Raw genomic sequence first — 24424 nt, forward strand, 5'->3', positions numbered from 1 at the left:
CCTGGTTCATCCACGGCTTTTGCTTTGGGAATGTACAGCAATTCTTTGTAGGCACATACTTATCCATCCAGGTTTTAATGAATTCTCCTCTGTGATCCTGACTGGTTCACGTACCAACTGGCTGAATGTCATCAGGTACTTGAGATACTAAATACCACTGACACCAAACAAGAAAAAACATAGACAGGGACTTCAAGCAAATTTGCTTGAAGATACTGCATTCTGCCCAAATGCCATCAGCCTATAAACTGTAGCACCAGAGGTCCCAACACATTAGACCACTGCTATACTGTGCTAAGGAATGTCTACCGTTCCATGCCCAGGCCGCATTTCGGGGTATCTGATCACTTTGTTATCCTTCTCTTACCTGCATGCAGACCGAGGCTAAACAGCAAGGCTCTAGAGATAAGGACAATGAAGAGGTGATTGCAGGACACAGAGGAGAGGTTGTGGGATTGCTTTAAGTCAGTGGACTGGGCCATGTTCAAGGACTCATCAGTGAATGAATACACCACAGTTGTCATGGACAGTTGTAGACGAGTGTGCCCCACAAAATCATTCTAAGTCTTCCCCATCCAGCAGCCCTGGATAAACCATGAGATCCACAATCTGCTGAGGGCCAGATCAGAGGTGTTTAGGTCTAGCAACCAAGTAAGATTAAAGAGATCCAAGTATGATCTCGGGAAAGCAATCATATGAACAAAGTGGTAATTACAGGCTAAACTTGAATCAATGAAGGACGTTCAACAGTTGTGGCAGGGCTTGAATGCTATTACCTCTTACAAAGTAAAATCAGGCAACATAGGTGTTGACAGAGCTTCACTTCCAGCTGAGCTCAATGCTTCTATGCTTACTTTAAACAACAAAACAGGGAAGAGCCTTCACAAGCTCCCATGGCCCTCAGTAACTCTGTGATTTCAGTCTCTAAGGTGTATGTGAGAGCATCCTTCAGGGGGGTGAACCCTTGGAAAGCAAGGCCCAGATGGGGCACTCCGCCAAGTACTAAAGACCTGAGCTGATAATTGGCTGGAGTGTTCATTGACATCTTTAACCCCTTGTTTTGGCAGTCTGAGATACAAGCAGGCATCATTCATACCAGTGCCAAAGAGGAATGTGGTAAACTGCCATAATGACTATAGTCCTCTAAGCACTTACATCCCTGGTGATGAAGTGTTCTGAGAGGTCGGTGATGAAACACATCAACTCCTGCCTGAGAAGCAACTTGGGAGATGCTGCAGTTTTCACTCAACCCTGGAACATCTAGACAGCAAAGATGCATACATCAGGATGATCTTTATTGGCTATAGCTCAGCATTGAATACATACTTTCATTCCCCCAAAAACTAATCAATGAGCTTCAAGACCTTGACCTCAACACCTCCTTGTATAAGACCCCAGTCAGTTCAGGTTGGCAACAACTTCTCCGCGACCCACTTTACACTTGTGACTGTGTGGCTAAGCACAGCTCCAATGCCATATTTAAGTTTGCTAATGACACCGCTATCGTTGGCTGAATCAAAAGTGGTGATGAATCACCATACAGGAGGGAGATTGAAAATCTGGGTGCGTGTTGTCACAACAGCAACCTCTCACTCAATGACTGCAAGAGGAAGGAGCTGATTATTGACTTCAGGAGGAGGAAACTCCATGAGCCTGTCCTCATTGGGGAGGATCAGAGGCGGAGAAGGTCAGCAACTTTAAATTCCTCAGTGTTATCATTTCAGAAGATCTGTTGTGGGACTAGCATGTAAATGCCATTATGAAGAAAGCACAGCAGCACATTTATTTCCTTAGAAGTTTGCAAAGATTTGGCATGACATCTAAAATTTTGACAAACTTCTACAGATTTGTAGTGGAGTATTGTCTGGTTGCATTACAGCCCAGTATGGAAAAACCGATGTCTTTGAACAGAAAATCCTAGAATATGTACTGTATATGGCCCAGTTCATCATGGGTAAAGCCTGCCCCACCATTGAGCATAGTTACCTGGAGCACTCTAGGAAGAGCACAAGACCCCACAGGATGACTGTGTTTGAGCTGTTGCTCTTTGATGCTGACGGAGGATGTTTTGTGAAATTCCGTGTCCATGTCCAGGTGGGTAATCACTTAGTTTTTGTGCAAGGGGAACTGGGGGGTGGGGGTTAGGGGTTTGATGTTTTAGCTACCATGTCCGGGGGGTTTTGATCTGTTAGTTTTTATATAAGGGAGGAGCTTGGGAGTTAGGGATTTGATGTTTTAGCTGCCATGTCTGGGTGAGTGATTTGTTAGTTTTTTATGTGAAGAAGAGGGTTGGTGGTGGGGGGGGGGGGGTGGAGATAGATGCTTGCAAGTTTTGTTTTTTTTTCTTTTTCATGCAGAAGGGGCTTCATTGTTATTCGGTATTTTATGGCTATTTGGAGAAATCTCAGAGTTGTATTCTGAGTATATACATTGATTAAAAATTTAACCTTTTTTTATTGCAGGAAAACAGCATCCATCACCAGAGATGCCCACCACCCTGGCTATGCTTTCTTCTCACTGTTTCCATCAGGGAGAAGGTACGGAAGCCTCAGGACACACACCACCAGGTTTATGAATTGTTATTGCCCCTCAACCATCTGGCTCTTGAGCCAAAAGAGATAACTTCACTCAAATTCACTACCCCATCACTGAACTGTTCTGACAACCTATGGACTCACTTTCAATGACCTTTCGTCTCATGTTCTCGATATTCATTGGTTATTTATGGATTATTATTTTTAAAAATATTTTGTATTTGCACAGTTAGTTGTCTTTTGCACACTGGTTGTCTGTTTTCCTTGCTGGGTGCAGTCTTATATTGATTCTTGTGTATGGTGACATATACTTTAATAACAAATTTTATTTTAACTTTGATTTACATCTTAGAGACAAAAGAACAAAATACCTCATCACCCTTGTTTTCAAGTCAAATTATCAAATATTCTCATTCTTATGAACACAAGAAAACTGATGGGGCAAGCATATTTCTATCCTCTAATAGTCCTGACACAATAGAAAACAATTTTACATCAGGTGAATTGTTCTAAACATTTGTCTGCAAAATGAATTTATTTTATACAGACAAATGACTGCAAGAACAATCTTTTTCAAATAGCTTAGCACCCATGGGACGCTAGCCTGTCCATTTCCACATCTGATTCCCTTAACACAACTGACTTCTGCTCATCATTGGTTGTGCAGCATGTATTTCCACAAATGCAGGTGAACGGGAGCTTTTGTGAAAACAATCATCTTGCAGTGTGCTTTCTAACAGTATAAACCAGTGGTCCCCTCTTTATTGACTGCAGCCATTAAAATAAAATCAATTGTGAATTACATGGTGCAATTACTGGCCTCTTAATCAGGCCTTGTCTCCACAGTAGGCTTCTCTACTGCTGTACTTAACTGCACTGAAGAGAACTTTTAAGTGTTGACTTGCTTTCTAACGCCAAGTTTGGCAATGGTATAGCAGCTGTGAACTCTGCAGTAAAGTACTGCGGCCAGTGTCTAGTTCCAGTGCATGAATCTGTGCACTAAAATGCTACAGTGCATCTATTAGTGTATTTTCTAGCTATCTTGAGTCTGTGTTCAATAAATCTGGGTGGGCACTAATGCATTAAATAAGTTTGAATTCATCCCAAATAAAGAGCTGTCTATTTTTTTTGCCATAATACAGATCCCTTTAATCACAGTAGCATTCTACACAAATTGAAAAAACGTCAGTCTACTTATATTTTAAAAGTATTGATGACTCAACAATAACACTTGCAGAGAATTCCCACTTCGTGTTAGGCTGGAGCATTAACCAGGTATTGTGTTAGTAATCGTGATTAAGCTGTCAGTATTTGTAATCATTTCATGATGAAAATGACAGCAACTTCTGGTCCAGGCACCAGCGGTGTGACATACAAAAATCCAGAAGCTACTACCAGGGATTGCCTATTCTTCACATGTTTCACTGTGTATAGCTTCTTTAGTTTAATCTTCAGAAATTAAAGACTGAATTAGGCCCCAATTCAATACTTTGTATTTGAAGTTACTTACAAACTATTTTTCAATGCTGCATTCTGAAAGTTATACCTTATGACTTAAGACCAGTTTTTAAGACCATAAGACGATAAGAGATTGGTGCAGAATTAGGCCATTTGGCCCATTGAGTCTGCTCCACCATTTCATCATGGCTGATCCATTTTCCCTCTCAGCCCCAATCTCTTGTCTTCTCCTCATATCTGTTCATGCCCTGACTAATCAAGAACCTATCAGCTTCTGTCTTAAATATACCTTATCACCTGGCCTCCACAGCTGCCAATGGCAATGAATTCCACAGATTCACATTCTTCCCCACCTCTGTTCTGAAAGGATGCCCCTCTATTCTGAGGCTGTGTTCTTGGCCTTAGATTCCCCCACCATAGGAAGCATCCTCTCCACGTCCACTCTTATTGAGGCCTTTAAACATTCAGTGACGTCACCCCTCATTCTTCTGAATTCCAGTGGGTTGAGGGCCAGAGCCATCAAACACTTCTCAAATGACAAGCCTTTCAATCCTGCAATAATATTGCGAACCTCCCTTGAGTCAAAATTATATTTTAGCAGAGACACAATAGATACTGCAGATGCTATAAATCTTGAGAAGGTCAGTCAGCATCTATGGAGGGAAATATACAATTAACATTTCAGGCTGAGACCCTTCATTCTCTCCAAAGATGCTACCTAGCCTGCTGAATTCCTCTAACATATTGTGTGTTTTGCTCTCAATTAGACTTACTGTTTCTTCTATTCCTAAACCCTAAAATGATAGGAAGAGTTTTGCTTTCTACTTTCTGGTTACTGATCAGTATCAATTCTTCATTGTGATTGATTCTTCAGAGAGTTTGATGATATTGTTGTTTTTGAGTTCTTGTGATTTTCTCGAGCTGAGACCCCAATGACATTCAATGTTGGAAAAGGAGTGTCTCGGGCCATGGATAGATAATTATTTTGTTGGCAGCTTACTTTAATGCAGTAGTCCAAAGACATCACTGCCAAATGCAAAATCTATGCCTGGGAACCATTCAAATGCACAACACAGCAGATAAACACTAGATGTTAACATGTAGTTAGAATAAGCAGTTAGGAATGTAAATAGAATTGGATTGGATAGCAAAATTAAACTGCTTTGCCACAACTGAACAAGCAAAGCACTCTATGCAGTTTTAGCTTCAGAACCAAATGAAAATTAGTACAAGGCGGCTTCTCCTAATTGATCCCTGGAATGTGAGTTTGACTTGTGAGTTTTCATTGATTACAAGCCCATCCAATTTAATTTAGGAGAATGGAATACAATAACCTGAAAACTCAAAATAACAGAAACGTTACCATATAGGAGATATGGAAATACTCAATTCTTACTGGAGACTTTGAACCAGAGGCAAAATCTCGTGGATGAGAAACTTTGCCTTCAAAGGAAATGACCTTGCTGCTGATACTTTGCCAAGTGCACTCAAGAAAGTGAAAATTCCAGGGCTAATTTAAGGTGGCTGAATATTTGATGTCCCTTCACATACTGGCTATAGTCAGTGCTACACATATAACCATATAACAATTACAGCACGGAAACAGGCCATCTCGGCCCTTCTAGTCCATGCCGAACGCTTACACTCACCTAGTCCCACTGACCCGCACATGTGATCGCATCATCCGTGACATCAGCAGTTTTATACACACTGCATTGAGGCTGAAGATTCTCAGTTGCTGAATATATCCAAGACCAAGACTGATAGATTTTCTTAAAACCAAGGTTGAGTTGGTTGTCATGTGCACAGATACATGTATGTACATGTTCAATGAACAACCTAGCTTGCAGCACAAACACATAGCACCATATAATCAATAGTCACAATAAATAAATAAATTATACAAGTATAAAAATACAATGAGGACAACAAAATGCCCATTTTGGTGCAAAGTGGCAAAAGTGATCATAATGCTCCTAAACTGGAGTGATTACAGTTTTCTCAGTTGGTTCAAGAGTGATTAGTTAAAAAAAAGTAGCTGTTCTTGAACCAAATAATGTTGGACTTCAGCCTTCTGCACCTCCTGCTCAATAGTAGCTACAAAAAGATCATATGATCCAGGTGATCAGGATCTCTATTGATAGTGCTTTCTTAGAGGCAGTGCCTTCTGTAGTTGCTACCAGTGGTGAAAGAGGGATGTGCCCATGATGTAATGAGTAGCGTCCACTGCCTTCCGCAGCATCTTACATCCCTATGCACTGGATCTGCTCGAGCAGACCATAATACAAACAATTAGGATAATTTCTGCAGTATATCTGTGGAAGTTTGTTAAGAGTGTTTGATAATAAACTGAACCTCCTTCACACCTTCTTTCTAGACAAAATAAACCAGGGAATGTGACGACCAGCAGGTAAGTGGTAAATGGATGATGATGATGATGTGTGTGTGTGTGTGTGTGTGTGTGTGTGTGTGTGTGTGTGTGTGTGTGTGTGTGTGTGTGTGTGTGTGTGTGTGTGTGTGTGTGTGTGTGTGTGTGTGTGTGTGTGTGTGTGTGTGTGAGAGAGAGAGAGAGAGAGAGAGAGAGAGAGAGAGATAGTGTGTGCGCTATCAATTGCTAAACACAGGTGTGCAATTGCAAATCCATATTCACAAAATCACAGATTTTAATCCAAAGCAGAAAAAAAGACTGATACTTATGTTCAAACTACTTCTGTGGAAAAAAAGAACTGCAGTTCGCCGGGTGAATCTTGCTGCCAAATGTCAACAGTTCACATTTGGCACAGGTGGGATCCAAAACCTCCTGGATTTCAACAGGGAATCTACACCTGTTAAGTAGGTGGCAATGGAGAAGGCAGATTTATTTTTTTATATATAATTGAATTTTATGCAATACAAACAGAATGCTGGAGGTACTCAGCAAGTCAGGCAGCATCAATGGAAAAGAATAGTCGCCGTTTCAGGCTGAGGCGCCTTTGAGAAGGCAGGAGTAAGATGACAGGGAAAAAAAGGTGAGGAAGAGGGAGAAAGGCTGGTTGAAAGGTAATAGGTGAAGCCAGGTGGGCAGGAAAGGCCAAGGGCTGGAGGGGTAGGGCGGGGGGAAATTTTGTTCACCAGAAGGAGAAATTGACATCAGGTTGGAGGGTGCCCAGATGGAATATAAGCTGTTGCTCCTCTACTCTGAGGATGGCCTCATCTTGACACAAGTGGAGGCCATGGATCAGCACATCAGAATAGGAATGGGAATTGGAATTAGAATGTTTGGCATTCTGCTTGTGGCAGCTGGTGCAGAGGTCCCCGACGAAGTGCTCTCCCAATTTATAATGGGTCTTATCAATGTAGCGGAGGCCACATCGAGTGTACCAGACACAATAGACAACCCCAACAGATTTACAGGTGAAGTGTTGCGTCCCGACTGTTTGGAGCCGTGTGTGTGGTTTTGGATTTCCAGCATTTGAAGGCTTTCTTGTGACAGCAATTGTATTTTATGTTTTATGTATTTGAAGCGTATTTTTTGTTTTAGCTAAAATACATATACATTTTCCTAAGAGGAAGCAGATTAGTTCTAAGATGACAGAGGAGAGATTGAGTAGGTTAGGCCTTAATTTCTGGAGAAGGACAACTTTATTAGACAACCCATTCACTGGACTACAAAAGAAGGGATTCCCATAAATTACACAATTATGTTTACTGGATGCAGGGTGGATGTTCCCAATGCCGGAAGAGGCCAGAACTAGGTTTAGAGTGTCAGGGAGTTGGGTATAGCACTCAGAATTGACTTCAGGAGAAATTTCTTCACTCAACTACTGAAGAACAATGTGGAATTCTTCAACCTAGAAGGTCCTGGATGTCATTAAATATACACAAGAAGCAAAAATATTTCATTAAGCCAAAGTGATTAAAGTATGACAAAGAAGGCAGGAACAGGCTACTGAAATGTATGACTGGCCGTGCACATGTTGATGGTCCAGGACTGAAGGGCTGAATGGACTACTCATGTTCCAATTTTCTGTTTCTCTGAGGCAAAAATCTGTGCTCAGGAGAGAGGTTCTTGCAGTGGGGCCTCCACATTTTTTTCACCAAGACCGGTCTACATCAGCCTTCAGAATGCAGAATTTGAGTGTGATTAGCACTCACATCTGAACCTGGTGCATATGGGCACACAATGACAATGGTCGGCCCAAGTGTAGACTGGCTTTCAGTATGATCCATTACAACTTACCACACCTATGGCCTATCAAATTCAATCTGAAAGCTCAAGTCTATTTCTCACTCCATGCATGCTGTCTGAACTCATATGTTTCCTTGGCATTAAGGAGCTGCAAAGGAAAGAGCCATCAGTACCGTCACAGAAGCCGCTGTGGGAGCCTCCAGATGGCTATGAATCAAGAGCTTTGACCCGCGGACCAATACTGCTGGGACACAAGCCAGGGCCTGATCACGCCTGGCTGGGTCGCCTGGGTGAGAGTGTCAGATGTTGAAAGACTCACACCACCCGATGACCCCAGGTTACATCCCTGATGATGTGTCTGTCCCAGCTCCATCATTTCATTTAAGCTTTCCAGCATGTTTATTTAAATCTAAAGGTGACTATCTGCCTATTATGGCAACCGTTTTTTTGAAATGGCAAAGTGTTAGGCGAAATGCAACAGTATATTTGTCCTTTGTCAATATTGCTTTATAATCTGCTTAGTTCCATGAAGCTCCTCTTAAACTTCTCCCCCAAAGTACATTTTCATTGCATTTTAATCCAATTTAAATGAGGACAGCGAGTGTTGAGAAAAATCTGCAAATTATTTTCCTTAATACTAATTCCTTCCACTGCCTCAGGTTTTTCAAAAAAACAGAAAAAGATATCATTTGCATTGAGAATTCACACAAGGTTATTAGCATCTGATTTTTATGTATCTATTATCAATTACTTCAAATAAAATAATTGTTACAATAAATGAATCAAGGAATTTGTTATACATTTCAAGTCTAATTGGAAGTCCTTGCACAATTCCATGTATTTAGTTTCCCGTATAAAGTCATATTGACAATAAAATTCTTAAGCTGATCAATTGAATTTGCAATTCAACATTGAACAAAAACAAATAACGGAAATAAATGCAGTTGACTGCAAATCTTTACTGCTCACCCTGACTGTCTATTGACACCGTCAGATGCAGTTTATACCCGTAGTTAATGAACGCCTTTGTCAATTTTAGGTTCACATACAATAAGCTTTAAACTGATTACCTAAAATATAAGAAGTACATGTTTTTGTCCTGTGATATTTATTCCATCAGTCTAAAGTAAACACAAAATTTATTCTTGAAAGTACTCAGAATGTAGGGAAACATAAGAGACTGCAAATCCTGCAGTGATAAGAAAACTGCTGGAGGAACTCGGTGGGTCAGGTAACAACTATGGAGGAAAAGGGACGGTTAATATTTTAGGCCGAGACCCTGCTTCAGGACTGGTGCACCCTGACTCAGGGTCTCATTATGAAACACTGACCATCCCTTAGCCTTTACAGATGATGCTTGACCCACTGAATCCCACAGTTTGCTTTTTATTTGTCCCAGCATTCAGGGTCATTGCACAAAGCTGTTCACATTCATTTTAGAATTCTATTATAAGCATGTGCTTTCTATGTCTTAGTTATGATAGAAAAAAAACCAAGTAGTGGGGAAAATGTTGAGCTTAAAATTTCAGCATGCATGGATTTAATCTTCATTCAACAATGAGGTGGGCAATAATCCAAATAAAATCTGAATTAATCAATATTAGGCATATCACTGGACAAATTCACCTTCCAGCTGCAAGGGGGGAAAAGTCGGCAATCTATTTTAAATTGTGGCATCATAAACTGCTTCCAGTATATTTGCAGACTGAAGGCTCCAAAAAGATAGGTCGTGAATTAGGATAGCCGCAGAGCATCAGACTTCGAGAAACTGACCTTGATAAAAATTTAGGCACACAAACTATGTAGAAAAACAAAGACTTCTTAACTGTGTGTGTTTATATTGGTGTCTTTTGAGTTAATAACTTCTTAATCATTTTCCAATGTTACAAAATATTTTTAAAAATGCTAGATCAAGTTATTATTTCACTGAACTGTTTTAATAGCAACGTATCAAATACATTCAGTAAACAAAACTCAGCCTTCAGAGGAAGGAGTAAGCATATTTGCTGGTGACACAATAACAGATGACAAGTTGTAAAGATTATGCAGTTTATAAAGAGATATCGATAGCTTAAAAGAGCGGACAAAAAGTTGGGTAATGAAGTAATGTGGGAAAATATGAAGTTTTTCATTTTGTAAGTGTGTCACCTAAAGGAGGAGATCTGTACAAGATACATAAAGATCAAAATTGGATAGATGCTGAGAGAATATTTCCTCTCCTTGGAAATTCCATACCGAAAGGGCATTGTCTCAGAATAAGATCAAAATGAGGAAACCTTTCTTGCCCCAGAGCGTAGCACGTCTTTTCAACTACTTGTCACAAAGATGTGTGGAGACAAAGTGTTTGTATGTATTTAAAGTGGACACAGATACATTTCTAATCAGTAAGACAATCGAGGACTAGAGGAACACAGAAAAATGGCAGGGAAAACTTGGATCAGCCATTTCTAGAACGACTAAACCTGATTTATTATCATCTGAAACTTCAATAATTACATTTATTCTGAAATGAGTGTATGTTAATTTGAGAAAACTATAATTGGAACAGTTAAAGAATTTTTGGATGCCACAATACATTGAGGCATACTTACTAGGAATACACAATGTGTTTCAGGATAACATAGCAAAGTACTTCAGAAACAAACATGGATGGATGCAAGGATTCAAAACAACATTTGCATTGGCCCACCAATACTCATGCTATGCGAAATTAAATGCAGAATTTCTCCTTTTCCTCTCACACCTTCAACTTATACTATGTCAGCATGAAATTTGAACCATGTTGGTGTTCTCCATTACTTAGAGCTGACACTTCAGACTTAAGCAATGTTAAAGATTTTACTAGAATACTGAGAGCACGTAGTAGGATTTTGATTACTGAGCACATTGACAGCAGTACAAGTTTCTAAACTTTTATTCGTATTTAAAATTGCATATATTCTGTTAAACTGGTAGTGGGATAAAAAAGGTATTGCTGCATTTTATTCATTAAAAGAAATCTATTGAAACAAATTTAACAATGTATTTTCTATCTCTTTCAATGAAGTGACATATTAAAAAAGAAACTTGTTTGCAGAAATTAGTGTCAAGCATGAGGAGGAAGATACATTCATGCACATAGACTTCCATTTGCCAATCTACATAGGTTTTTTTTTTAATCCTCTCAAACACCTGTGTCCCCACAGAATTGACTTGCTTGTTTTCAATCACCATCTTAAATTGATTACTTGCTTGTTCTAAACTCCCTTGAGTTTTTACCACCTTTCAAACAGTATTCTTCCTAAAAATATTTTGAATTTCCATCTAGTATTTTGCTTCATGATGCATTTCAAATATATATATATAGTGCTTTACTTCACCTTCTCTATTCCGTCCTTATTGTCTACATTTAGAGCTTTCAGGGACATTCTTTTCATGAGGTGAACTCTATATAAATGCAAATTGTTTCCAATCCTATTCAAATAATGAACTGCATGATGCACCCTGGGTTAATAACTGTGCCTCTACCAATGTTAGTTCAGTTTGACCTTGGTAACTCTCCATTGTTATCTTCTTGATGTCACATTATTTAGGCCTAAAAAAAAAGAGGAATTTTCATTTGATTTAAATTAATGTAATACTTTTCTGTTGAAACAAGCAAATTTCATACGTGGAAGTAGAACTATTCCTATTTCATTTCAGGATTACCTTCTCCCTGCACAAATAAAATAAACAATTGTCAAATTCTTGGAAGAATATTTTCACCCAAACGTGTGGAAATCTGAAGCCGTTACCTGGGGAGTCGGTGGAGGTTGATACCCTCACACCATTTCAAAAACATTTAGTTAGATAAGCACTTGATATGTTCTCAATATTATTTATTTATTTGTATTTGCCCAGATTGTCTTCTGTTGTATATTGGTTGCCTGTCAGTTTTTGTTTGTGTGTAATTTTTTAGTGATTCTATTGTATTTCTTTGTTCTACTGTAAATGCATACCAGAAAATGAATCTCAGTATAGTATATGGTGACATATATGTATATTGATACTAAATTTACTTTCAACTTTGAAATGCTCACAGTCTAAAAGTGCTGAACATAGCATAATTACAGGTAGATGCATGGCTAACATCAGCTTGATTTACTGAATGGCTAAGTGATTCTCTGACCCTCTATGACTCCAAGTTTCTTCAGACGACATGATAGAGAAAACTGAGTTAGACATCTGTCGATTAGAGACAGGCTGACAACAGAAATCCAACACAGAGCAATGAGCATGCATTTATTATAGCTGTTCATCGGTTAAAAATAATGTGCCCAAATGTACCAGAAAAAAATGTGAGTATTAACTGTGGGGAAAAAACTAGAGCAATACTTTGTAACATTAATAATTTTCTGTCAGTGTAATAAAATGTTTATTGACCTCTTAATTTTTTTTGGTATGTTTTCACCATAAAGTAATCTTCACAAAAAACTATTACAATGTGTTCCGCACAGACAATGAAATCCGTAAAAGATTATGGAAATTTATCTGACTGCTGTCCTGAAATCAGGCAGTTTTTGGCACTCAACAACCCAAGCAGAATATGGGAAAATGCATCAGAAATCAGAAAATTTGGAGCATTTGGCCCATTGAGTCTCTCCCACTATTCAACAATTGTGGTTAACTTTCCACTTCAAAGTTCATTTTCTTGTCCTATCCCATATACCTAGATTCCTCTAATATCCCTAAATGTTGCCATCAGAGCTTTGAATACAGTCAGTGATTAACTGTTTTCCAGGGTAGAGAATTCCAAAAGCTCATCACTATCTGAGTGAAGAATTTTCCCTTTGCTTCCCTCCTTTACAGCTTACCATATCCTTTGAAACTGTTACACGGACTCCACATTTCTTAGCCTTGACTTTTATCTTCTACCATCCATTACCTTAAATACACTTTTGGGTGAAATAGCAAACCTTGCAATTTAATGTATCGTATTCACAGCTTATTATTTACTTCTCAATGCCAGGGAGGTCAAATGATTTGAGTGACCACTTTACTGAATAAGGTCATTCAGTCCATGGGCATGACTCTAGCCGTAGTCTCCAACCACAGACAAGGCAATGACATGAAGACTGAATTATCCCCTTTCAGTGTTGTGTCACATACACTCCACACAATAATTTCAATGGGGAGAGGGAGGGGGAAAGTATCAGGTAACTACCTTTGTTGTCACGTCATCACTGGGACCATCACGCCTCACATCTACTCCTGGGTAGCATCACTCATTTTTAATCTATAGAGAAATTAAAAAAATAAATATTTAAGAACGTAAATACATTCAACAAATATCTAATCAGTAATGTGCTAACTTTTGCGCTTATCTATCTTCCTGCAAGAGGAACAATTCATAGTATTTAATGGGAAATTGTTGCTGTTTCATTAGAAGTCAACTTAATGATATTATTAAACTGACTTTTCTGCCAGCAAACATTAACTTACATGACTAGAATGATCAGCAGTTTGCATCAGCTGAGAAATACTGTTAAGTATCTTCTTGAGATACAAAGCTCAGTTGAAAATTAAAAGAAACTACATGCCGTTTACATTAATACCACAGGAGCCACAATTTTAAGGTAAATAATTTCATCTAATGAAATAGCAACAAATCCCTATTAAATACTGTGAATTGTTTCTTTTGCACAAAGGTGAATGGAAATGATATGTTGGCAACAGAACCAACATTTTATATAGCACCGAAGGATATTAACAGGTTCTAAAAAGCTCCATAAAAATTGAAATTGGCCACTGTGCAATAAACACTGAGATTTTCAGAGCAATATTAAAAATGACTAGTAACTTGGGCAAAGAAGTAGGTTAAAGGAGGATAATAAAAAAAACAGATAAAGAGCTCTAAGGAGGCATGTTTGTGAGCATATAAAGCCATAGATCGTAAAAGTAGACATACAGGAAAACAAGGTTGGAGTACAATGATGTGAATTAGGATACAGATAGCATTGTTTCATATTAACTCTTATAGACATTAGAAGGTAAAAGGTAGGAAGACAGCTGAAACGTCTCCACCCCAGCAAGGTTGCAGGCCCGGATGGTGTCAGCCCCAGGGTGCTCAATGCCTGTGCCCCCCAGCTATGTGGAGTACTTCACCATGTCTTCAACCTGAGCCTGAGTCTCCAGAAGGTTCCTGTGCTGTTGAAGATGTCCTGCCTCGTCCCTGTACTGATGACACCGCACCCCAGTGGCTCCAATGACTACAGACCGGTGGCATTGACCCCCCACATCATGAAGACCCTGGAGAGACTTGTTCTAGAGCAGCTCCGGCCTATGGTTAGGCCACACTTAGACCCCCTCCAGTTTGCCTACCAGCCCCGACTAGGAGTTGAGGATGCCATCGTCTACCTGCTGAACCGTGTCTACACCCACCTGGACAAACCGGCGAGCACTGTCAGGGTCATGTTTTTTGACTTCTCCAGTGCGTTCAACACCATCCGCCCTGCTCTGCTTGGTGAGAAGCTGACAGTGATGCAGGTGGATGCTTCCCTGGTGTCATGGATTATTGATTACCTGACTGGCAGACCACAGTACGTGCGCTTGCAACACTGTGTGTCAGACAGAGTGGTCAGAGCACTGGGGCTCCACGGGGGACTGTCCTGTTTCCCTTTCTCTTCACCATCTACACCTCGGACTTCAACTACTGCACAGAGTCTTGCCATCTTCAGAAGTTTTCTGATGACTCTGCCATAGTTGGATGCATCAGCAAGGGAGATGAGGCTGAATACAGGGCTACGGTGGGAAACTTTGTCACATGGTGTGAGCAGAATCATCTGCAGCTTAATGTGAAAAAGACTAAGGAGCTGGTGCTGGACCTGAGGAGGGATAAGGCACTGGTGACCCCTGTTTCCGTCCAAGGGGTCATTGCAGACATGGTGGAGAATTACAAATACCTGGGGATATGAATTGACAATAAACTGGACTGGTCAAAGAACACTGAGGCTGTCTACAAGAAGGGTCAGAGCCGTCTCTACTTCCTGAGGAGACTGAGGTCCTTTAACATCTGCTGGATGATGCTGAGGAAGTTCTACATGTCTGTGGTGGCCAGTGCTATCATGTTTGCTGTTGTGTGCTGGGGCAGCAGGCTGAGGGTAACAGAATCAACAAACTCATTTGTAAGGCCAGTGATGTTGTGGGGGTGGAACTGGACTCTCTGACAGTGGTGTCCGAAAAGAGAATGCTGTCCAATTTGCATGCCATCTTGGACAATGTCTCCCATCCACTCCATAATGTACTGGTTAGGCACAGGAGTACATTCAGCCAGAGACTCATTCCACCGAGATGCAACACTGAGCGTCATAGGAAGTCATTCCTGCCTGTGGCCATCAAACTTCACAACTCCTCCCTCGGAGTGTCAGACACCCTGAGCCAATAGGCTGGTCCTGGACTTATTTCCACTTGGAATAATTTACTTATTATTATTTAATTATTTATTGTTTTATATTGCTATATTTCTACACTATTCTTGGTTTCCCTCGGGATCAATAAAGTATGTCTGTCTGTCTGTGAAGTAGGATGCAGATAGCATTGTTTCATATTCACTCTTATAGATGTTAGAAGGTAGTACACAGCCAAGAGAGCACATAACCTTTGTAAGCAAGGGTAAAAACATGATTTAGTGATAAACTGCATACAGAGCAGACTTGGGATATGTTCAGGAAGTACTAAAAAATTCAAATGGGTCATGGAGTTATAATTTTGATCAGGGTCAATAAGGTTTCAAATAGTTAGACTAAACCTGTACAAGAAACAGATCTGTGAATGAATAAAGAATTCCAGGCCTAAAGAGAGAATTACCAAATTAACTATCTCCTAATAAGATGGGGCATTTCAAGGAAATTGTAATGAATGTTTTTAAACAGATTGGTGATTGTGAAGATCTCCAAACTGACTCAGTAATTTTCTTTTCTCACAAGTTGGTTCATCAGCAAGATTTTTGGATTTAGATCAAAGATAACTAAATCCGCCTTGTTTCAAAATCTATACTGTACTTCCACCAAGAGGAATACCAGGTGTGCAACAAAATATTAGTATGCAGATGGGGAAGACAGGGCAAAATTGACTTCTGCTGTAAAAAAAAATCCCTATTTATCTCAGAATAATATCAAGAATTTTTAAAAGTAGCATCATGTCACACTTGACAAATTCCTTAAATATGCAGGTGAGATTTTGTAATAATTTTCTATTTCTCCAGTGAGAGTGTTGACAATGGAGACCACATATGGTAAATCTGGAGCATTGAACAGGCACCATTTCCAGAACATTAATTATACATTTTAGAATACCACGCACAACCTGCATCCAAATTACAAACTAGTTTACATTGTTATATTTCTGCAGAAGAAGAAAAATATAAGAATATTATGTATTCTTCAATTTGGATGTATGTCAAGGAATCATTGCTTGCCAAGCAGCATTGTGATCGTTTATTATAGGTTGTTTGCAACAGTTTGAAATGACAGTATGATAGTCTTATAGGGGTAATTAAGATTTAATTTTGCTGATTTGAGGACACATATTCTAGTCCAGGTGTGAACAGGTTTCCTTCTGTAATTATCATCAGCAAACAAATTAGACCACAAGACCATCGGACATGGGTGTAGAATTAAGGTATTTGGCCCATCGAGTCAGCTCCACCATTTCATCAGGACTAATCCATTTTCCACTTATTCCCAGTCTCTTGCCTTCTCCCTGTATCCCTTCATGCCCCAACCAATCAAGAATCTATCAAACTCTGCTTTAAATATACATACAGACTTGACCTCAACAGCTGCCCATGACAATGAATTTGACAGGGTCACCACTCTTTGGCAAAAAATTAGAGCATAATGTATTGGAAATGTTCAGCAAGACAGGCAGCACATGTGGAGAAAGACATTTTTTTCCCCAGATTATTGACTCAGGGATTTGATTAAAGGCCATCAAATCTGGAATGCTAACTAAATTCCTGTCTCAACAGCCATCCCTGACCCATAGTGAAAATTCACCATTTCCTGTTTAATTTCAAATTTCAGACTGCCGCATATTTTTTTCTTTTATTTGGTATGTTATGATCCCAGCCCCCTCCTTTGTGAGAATCGCCAGAGCCCTAGTGAAGGGGGGGTCAATGACCCAAGAGAAGAGAGAGATACGTGCGGTGTCCCTCGTTTCACGGCGAGGCAAAAGCAGGCAACTGTGGTCATTGTCTCGTGGAGACACCTTTGTGAATTGGGAACTGTACTACATGTATACCCTCAGGGCAACGTGGGTGGAGAGACGGAGAGAGATTACATCATCCCAACCTGATTGACATCTGAGACCCCGTGAGTTCAGATAAGAGGGGTTGTAAAGACGGCCCCCCAGACGCACCAGAAGACACGCTAGAAATCCTGTGACAGCGTTTAATAGCGACAGCTGGTGGGGGGGGGGTTCGTGTGCGTCTTTTCCTTGCCTGGGATTGGCGACCTCACCACGAAAGAATGGCTTTAGCTACAGGAGAGGCCACAAGTGAACAGCCACCCCCCCAACGAGACTCCGACGGATCGAACTCCTAAAGGTTGGAAAAACCCGCCGGGTAACTGTTCCATTCTATACCTATCTCTCTATCTCCAACAAAGTGCACCACCGCGACACCCAAAAGACGGCAGCTGGTGGAACTGCAGTGACCGCGAGAGACTTTTAGATATACATCGGACAATATATATTACCTCTAGACAACGATAGAGCTTATTTCTTATTGATTATTACTATACCTGCGCTTTAGATTGAGTATTGACGACGTATGTTATCTGAATGTTTGTATTAACCTTATTTTTGTGCCCCTTTATAAATAAAAACTTCTACAAAATAGTGCCATCAGACTTCAACGGACCTCTCTATCTTTGCTGGTAAGTGATCCAGTTACGGGATACGTAACAGGTAAAACAGCATGTTTTTCAAAAATCCACTCTTTTCACTCACTCCTTTTTCTGAAACCAACTTTTTAAATTGACATGGTGTGATCTAGCCACACGTTACAATGCATCTCTTTACTTGGAAAGCTTTTGCAATAAAAAATACTTAATCTGATCATATTATTGAATAAAGATAAATTATAATATTCTAAGGTAAAATGAATGTTAATCATCATTTTTCTAATCACAAGTTGCAGATTAGTTATTTCTAATACATCAAAACACAACTGGACCAATTTTGAGTACAGCCGGAAAGTGAAGATTGACTGGAAATTTTCTTTGAGCTTACCATGTTCCTGACTACATTCTAGTGGAGTTAGAGTAGTGAAAGAAGATCACTTTTGTATATTAAGGTCAAAAGTCATGAGTTCTGATTTATACAATTCAAACACAAATAAAATTTAAGATTTTCAAATGCATCAATATTAAAAATTGTAAATCTGTTTTCCTAATTAAAGTTACATTAAATGGGCAAAATCATAGAACAACAAAATTGGGATGATAATTTAAACTTAGAAATACTAGTGTTTGTCAGTTTTAATTAGTTCTTATTTTAAATGCTCCTGAAACATCCCAGAATAAATTAACAGTCTCCATCAAGTTCCTCTCACTATCATAACTCCAGTAGAAGACAGGAAAAGACAAAGTATGCTGAGGAGATTTACAAACTGTGCTAATTTCCAGACTTGGAAATGAACCAAAGATATTTTCATAGTCACGGGATAGCTGAAGTATACAGCAGTATATATATAGAAAAGTCAACAATAGAATTCCTATTTGCAAGGAAATGGAACAAAATGGTACCAAAGTTCCATGATGTAGATGCAGGATGACACATGGGACAGTATTCTCTTGTCCTAACAAATTCATGAACAAGGATCTAATGCCTTCCCGGCATATATGATGAATAAACTCTTCTTGGGCTTCCAGCTGGGTGCAGGTATTGATTATAATCGGCATTTTGATGACCTACTCTGCCATCTTCATCAGGGATGGTGCCCAGGCATCATCGCTGAAGACGATGGCTGAGTCTCTCATCGACACATTGGTTAGTATAGATACCTGCACCTGGCTGGAAGCCCAATAGGAGTTCATTCGAAATTCATGATTTATAATATATATATACACTTATACAAATATATACATTTGTAATTTGGCTGCAAATTCACTGCAAACTATTTATGTTATGTTTATTTAAACTAAAGACAAACTTGGTGTGGGCTTACATTATAACCATATAACAATTACAGCACGGAAACAGGCCATCTCGGCCCTTCTAGTCCAGGCCGAACGCTTACTCTCACCTAGTCCCACCGACTCACATTCAGCCCATAACCCTCCATTCCTTTCCTGTCCTTATACCTCTCCAATTTTGCTTTAAATTACAATACCGAACCTGCCTCTACCACTTCTACTGGCTCATTCCACACAGCTACCACTCTCTGAGTAAAGAAATTCCCCCTCATGTTATCCTTAAACTTTTGCCCCCTAAGTCTCAACTCATGTCCTCTTGTTTGAATCTCCCCTAGAATTACATTAGAATAATGCTGCTTAAACCTATATGTACACAACACCGGCCACCACCGTAGCTTCCAGTTCCAGGTGAATTCCTCACATTGCATACTGTGAAATGAAGTTCTTTATCATGCACACATAATAACACACTTAATGTATAAAGTCACTGCCTCTGAAGGTGTTAGGAATTTGAAAGAAATACATGTTTGTATGCAATTGTCCCAAGTGAAATTTCAAGAGCATTAAGGACTCGCAAACATTTCTCAGATTAACATTTTATTACTAACTACTGATGCAAATGTAGCATTAAATCATTTCTACTAAGAAAATGCAGAGAAGTTTGTACATTAGGAAGTGATGATCCAATCAAAAAGCATGGGGAATAATAAAAATAATTGTGAAATCATGGTGTATGGTTATACATAGCAGGAACTGTTCTACATAGTTCACAAACACTGTCATTGAGTTGTGTTCACTTTAAGAGACAGTGTCAGATGTAATGATGTCAGTGTAAGGCGATTGCCTTTGGTTTGTTCATGATTGAAGCAAAGGACTGTAGCTTCTGTTAAGCACATAAAACAACTCTCACATGTTTTATTCACAAAATCCTACATTTAGACCCTGATGCCCTTAGATGTTTCCAGAGTTACTCAACGATAAGTCGACCAACAGAGATGCTTTGAAGCTGCCGGAGTTTTTGGAACCACGTGGTTTGCACGGCTGGAAGTCCAGTCCTCACTGCGAGAAATTTTACTATGTTGTAGCATCATTAAGTGGTTCCACTGCAGCCAGTGTGGTGAGTCTACTAGAAGACCCGCCTGGATGTGATAAATATGTCGCTCTGACAACCTACCTATTGCAGACATTTGGACTATAATTCTAAGCGTGCCAAATAGCTGCTCTCGTTGCCCAGTCTGGGTGATGCTAGGCCAGCAGAACTAATTGACCACATGCTTTCTCTCCAGAGCAATCATCATCCTTGTTTATTTTTTTAAAACTCTTTATGCAACAAACACCTGATCAAGTTAGTACAACCTTTGCTAATAGACTCATGAAGGACAACAGGTGCACAGTTGCTCCTCCTTCCCCAGTCTCAATAAGTCCTGTTAGCAGAGCCTCCAGCACACTCATAGCTGTGACTTTGAACCAGACGATACCATGCGCGATTTGGCATGAATGCCAAGTGGTGACTGCCATGCAACTTTGACAGAGCCAGCGCATCAGGACGGCGAAGATCAGTGAACACCGTGGGTTCCTGCTGCCAGGGTTATCTGTTTGGACACCCTTTCAGAGCCATGCTTCGTGTGTGACATGGGTGCTCATGTGAGTATGCTGCCTGCATCACCCATTGGTTATAAGGCAGAAAGCACCGGACATTCGCTGGAGGCAGCCAATGGCAGTAGGATCCAGACATGAGAGACAGACGTGATGTTCTGCTTTAGAGGACGACTCTTTACCTGGTATTTTGGCTTGGCAAATGTTTCTGAGCTTCGGCGCACGTTTCCCATACACCAAAGGACTGTCAGTAGATCTTAAGTACTGCTAGCATGTTGATGTAAATACTTTGGGTCATTACCCTGTACTCCCAGAATGTTTCCAAACATCACAAAGCCCACATTTTCCACAAAGCATGATCTCCAGCACCACATTGCCACAATTGGATCCCAACTGCATACCCATACGCGTAGGCTGGAATGAAAAGCTGGCCAACATGAAGGCTGAGTTTGCCAACATGGAAATGCTTGGCATTGTATGCAGGTCGAACAGCCCTTGGACTTCACCCCTGCACATGGTCCCTAAGCCCAATGGTGCTCACTGTCCATGCGGCGATTACCGTTGCCCTAACGATGCCACAATCTCCCAGTCGTAATCTGGTCCCACATATTCAAGACTTTTCCGCATGTTTAGCCAGAAAGATAATTTTTTTCTAAAGTGGACTTAGGGGCTACCATCAGATGCCTGTGGCACTGAGCATGTTCCTAAAACTGCTCTTATAATCCTGTTTGGCCATCTTGAGCTTCTGTGCATGCCATTTGGGTCGAAAAATGCAACACAGACTTTGCAGTGACTAATGGACTCTGTGTTAAAAGATTTAGATTTTCTTTTTGCTAACCTGGATGACATACTTGTCACCAGCTCATCCAAAACTGAACACTTATCACAGCTCCACACAGTTTACAAACACTTATGCCAACATGGGCTGAGTACTAACCCTGCTAAGTACCAGTTTGGGTTGTCTACTATTGACTTTCTTGGCCACTCTATCTCCACAGAATATGCGACACCCCTGCCATCAACAGTCACCGTGACTAAGGACTTGCACGGTCCCACACTATCAAAGCACTGCAAGAGTTTTTAGGTAAGGTGATTATCGTTTCATTCTGCGATCTGCTGAACTTAAGCTCGCCTTGTATAGCGCCCTTCAAGGGAATGCCCCTTGAGTTGTCAGCAGACATGACCCAAGCATTTAATGACACCAGACTAGCTCGTTCAAATGAAACCTTACTGGTGCACCAGCTCTTTGAAGCATCAATAGCCGTCACTGCTGATGCCTCAGACTGTGCTGTGCACAAACAATTGCTTTGCATGTGGCAGCCACTCACTCACATTCTTCAGCCAGCAGTTCTGCACCCCACTCCCCTCCCTCAAGAGGAAGTACAGCTCATTTGACCACAAGTCACTCAGTCTGTATCTAGCCATCCACTATTTTTGTTTTCTACTAGAGGGTCAGTATTTCACAACAAACCCCTTGTGCACACGATGCCAAAGAATCAGACCCTAGGTCTGCAAAATGAAAGCGTGGCAGATAGCTACTTAAGGCTCACTGTCAATGCCATACACTTTGGCGTTCACTATCCCCTCATGGCAGCAGACCAAGCTGCTGACCCAGAGGTCCAGGCTTACAGAACAACAGGCACGGGCCTGCGGTTGGTTGACATCAAGTTCAGGTATTCTGTAGTTTCTCTCCTGTGCGATGTCTCCACCGGTCACCCTTGCCCCATCATCCCTGCAAACTGAAGCTGAACTGTTTTTAACTCCATTCACGGCCTCTCACATCTGGGTAGAAAGGCTTCACAGAAACTAGTCGCTTTAAAGTTTGGGTGGCACAATATGAGGAAGGACTGCGAGACTGGACTGCACGCTGTGTTGTGTGTCTGCGGGCAAAAATTAACCGTCACGTTCAGGCACCATCAGCACCTTTTGAGGTCCCTGAACGACAGTTCGACCACATCACTGAGAACCTGATTGGTCGTCCCCTAGTTTCACGTATCTCCTTATCACAGTGGAATGTGCCACCAGGTGGTCGGAGGTTGCTCTCTAGTGTCAATAACAGCTGCAGACATGGCTCAGGCGTTCATCAACACCTGGTTCACCCAGTTCAACTCCCCACCTAATACTTCTTCCAACCACGGTCCCTAGTTTACGTCAGACTTCTGGGCAGCTATGGCCCACAGTCTCTGCATTATATTGCACCACACCACAGCGTATCACCTGCAGTCCAACAGTCTGTGACAGTGGTTTCATTAAAGGCTGCTCTGAGTGACCATAAGACCATAAAATAAAGGAGCAGAATTTGGCTATTTGGCCCATCGAGTCTGTGCCATTTCATCATGGCTGATCCATTTTTCCTCTCAGCCCCAATTTCCTGCCTTCTCCCCAGTTCGGTTCATGCTCTGTCCAATCAAGAATCTATCAATCTCTGCTTTAAAGATACATAAAGATTTGACCTCCACAGCTGGCTGTGACAAAAAATTCCCCAGATTCACTACTCTCTGGCTGAAGAAATTCCTCTTCATTTCCGTTCTAAAAATATGCCCCTCTATTCTGAGGTTGTGTCAGCTGGACTTAAACATTCCCATCATTGGAAACATCCTCTCCACATCCACTCTATCAAGGCTTTTCACCATTTGATAGGTTTCAATGAGGTCACCCGCCCCCGCCATTCTTATAAATTTCAGTGAACACAGGCCCACAGCCATCAAACACTCTCCATCTGAAAAACCATTCATTACTGAAATCATTTTTTGTAAACCTCCTATGAAACCTCTCCAGGTTCAGCAAATCTCTTCCAAGATAAGGGGCCCAAAACTGCTCTCAATGCTCCAGTGCTTTATTAAGTCTCAGCATTACATCCTTGCTTTTATATTTAGTCCTTTTGAAACGAATGCTAACATTGCATTTTCCTTCCTCACCACATACTGAACATGCAAATTAAACTTTAGGGAATATTGCACATGGACTCCCAAGTCCCTTTGCACTTCAGTTTTTTGTGTTTTCTCTCCATTTACAAAATAGTCAACCCTTTTATTTCTTCTACTAAAATGCGTGACCATATACTTTCGGACACTGTATTCCATTTGCCATTTCTTTGCCCCTTCCCTGATCTGTCTAAGTCTTTCTGTAGCCTCTTTACTTCTTCAAAACTACCTGTTCCTTCACCTTTTCCACTAATTTTTGTTCAATTATATGCCCTCTCTTGGGCTTTTACATGGGTTTTGACTTCCTTGTTAGCCATTGTTATGTCAATTTTTCTTTAGAATACTTTCTCCTCTTTGGGATATATACAAACCGTTGTATGTCCTATGCCTTCCGAATTGGTTCCAGAAATTCTAGCCATAGCTGCTCTGCCATCATCCCTGCCAGTGTTCTTTTCAAATCAATTCTGGCCAGCTCCTCTCTTATGCCTCTGTAATTCCTTTTTCTCCATTGTAATATTAACACATATGTGTTTAGCTTCTCCTTCTCAAATTTCAGGGTGAATTTGATCATATTATGATCACTTCCCAAAG

At 40.5% G+C, this 24424-nt stretch overlaps 1 protein-coding gene across 14 annotated transcripts in view; it reads right to left on the reverse strand.

The window, feature by feature from the left end:
- Positions 1-24424, reverse strand: part of LOC140729646 (leucine-rich repeat-containing protein 4C-like) — a 1048826-nt gene that overhangs the window by 843823 nt on the left and 180579 nt on the right. For all 14 annotated transcript variants that reach the window (XR_012099387.1, XM_073049655.1, XM_073049659.1 and 11 more), the window contains exon 2: positions 13343-13414. The gene's annotated coding sequence lies outside the window, so the exon portion shown is untranslated. The remainder of the gene's footprint in view (positions 1-13342; positions 13415-24424) is intronic.

Source organism: Hemitrygon akajei, chromosome 6, assembly GCF_048418815.1.
Source record: "Hemitrygon akajei chromosome 6, sHemAka1.3, whole genome shotgun sequence".
In the NCBI taxonomy this organism is placed as follows: Eukaryota; Metazoa; Chordata; class Chondrichthyes; order Myliobatiformes; family Dasyatidae; genus Hemitrygon; species Hemitrygon akajei.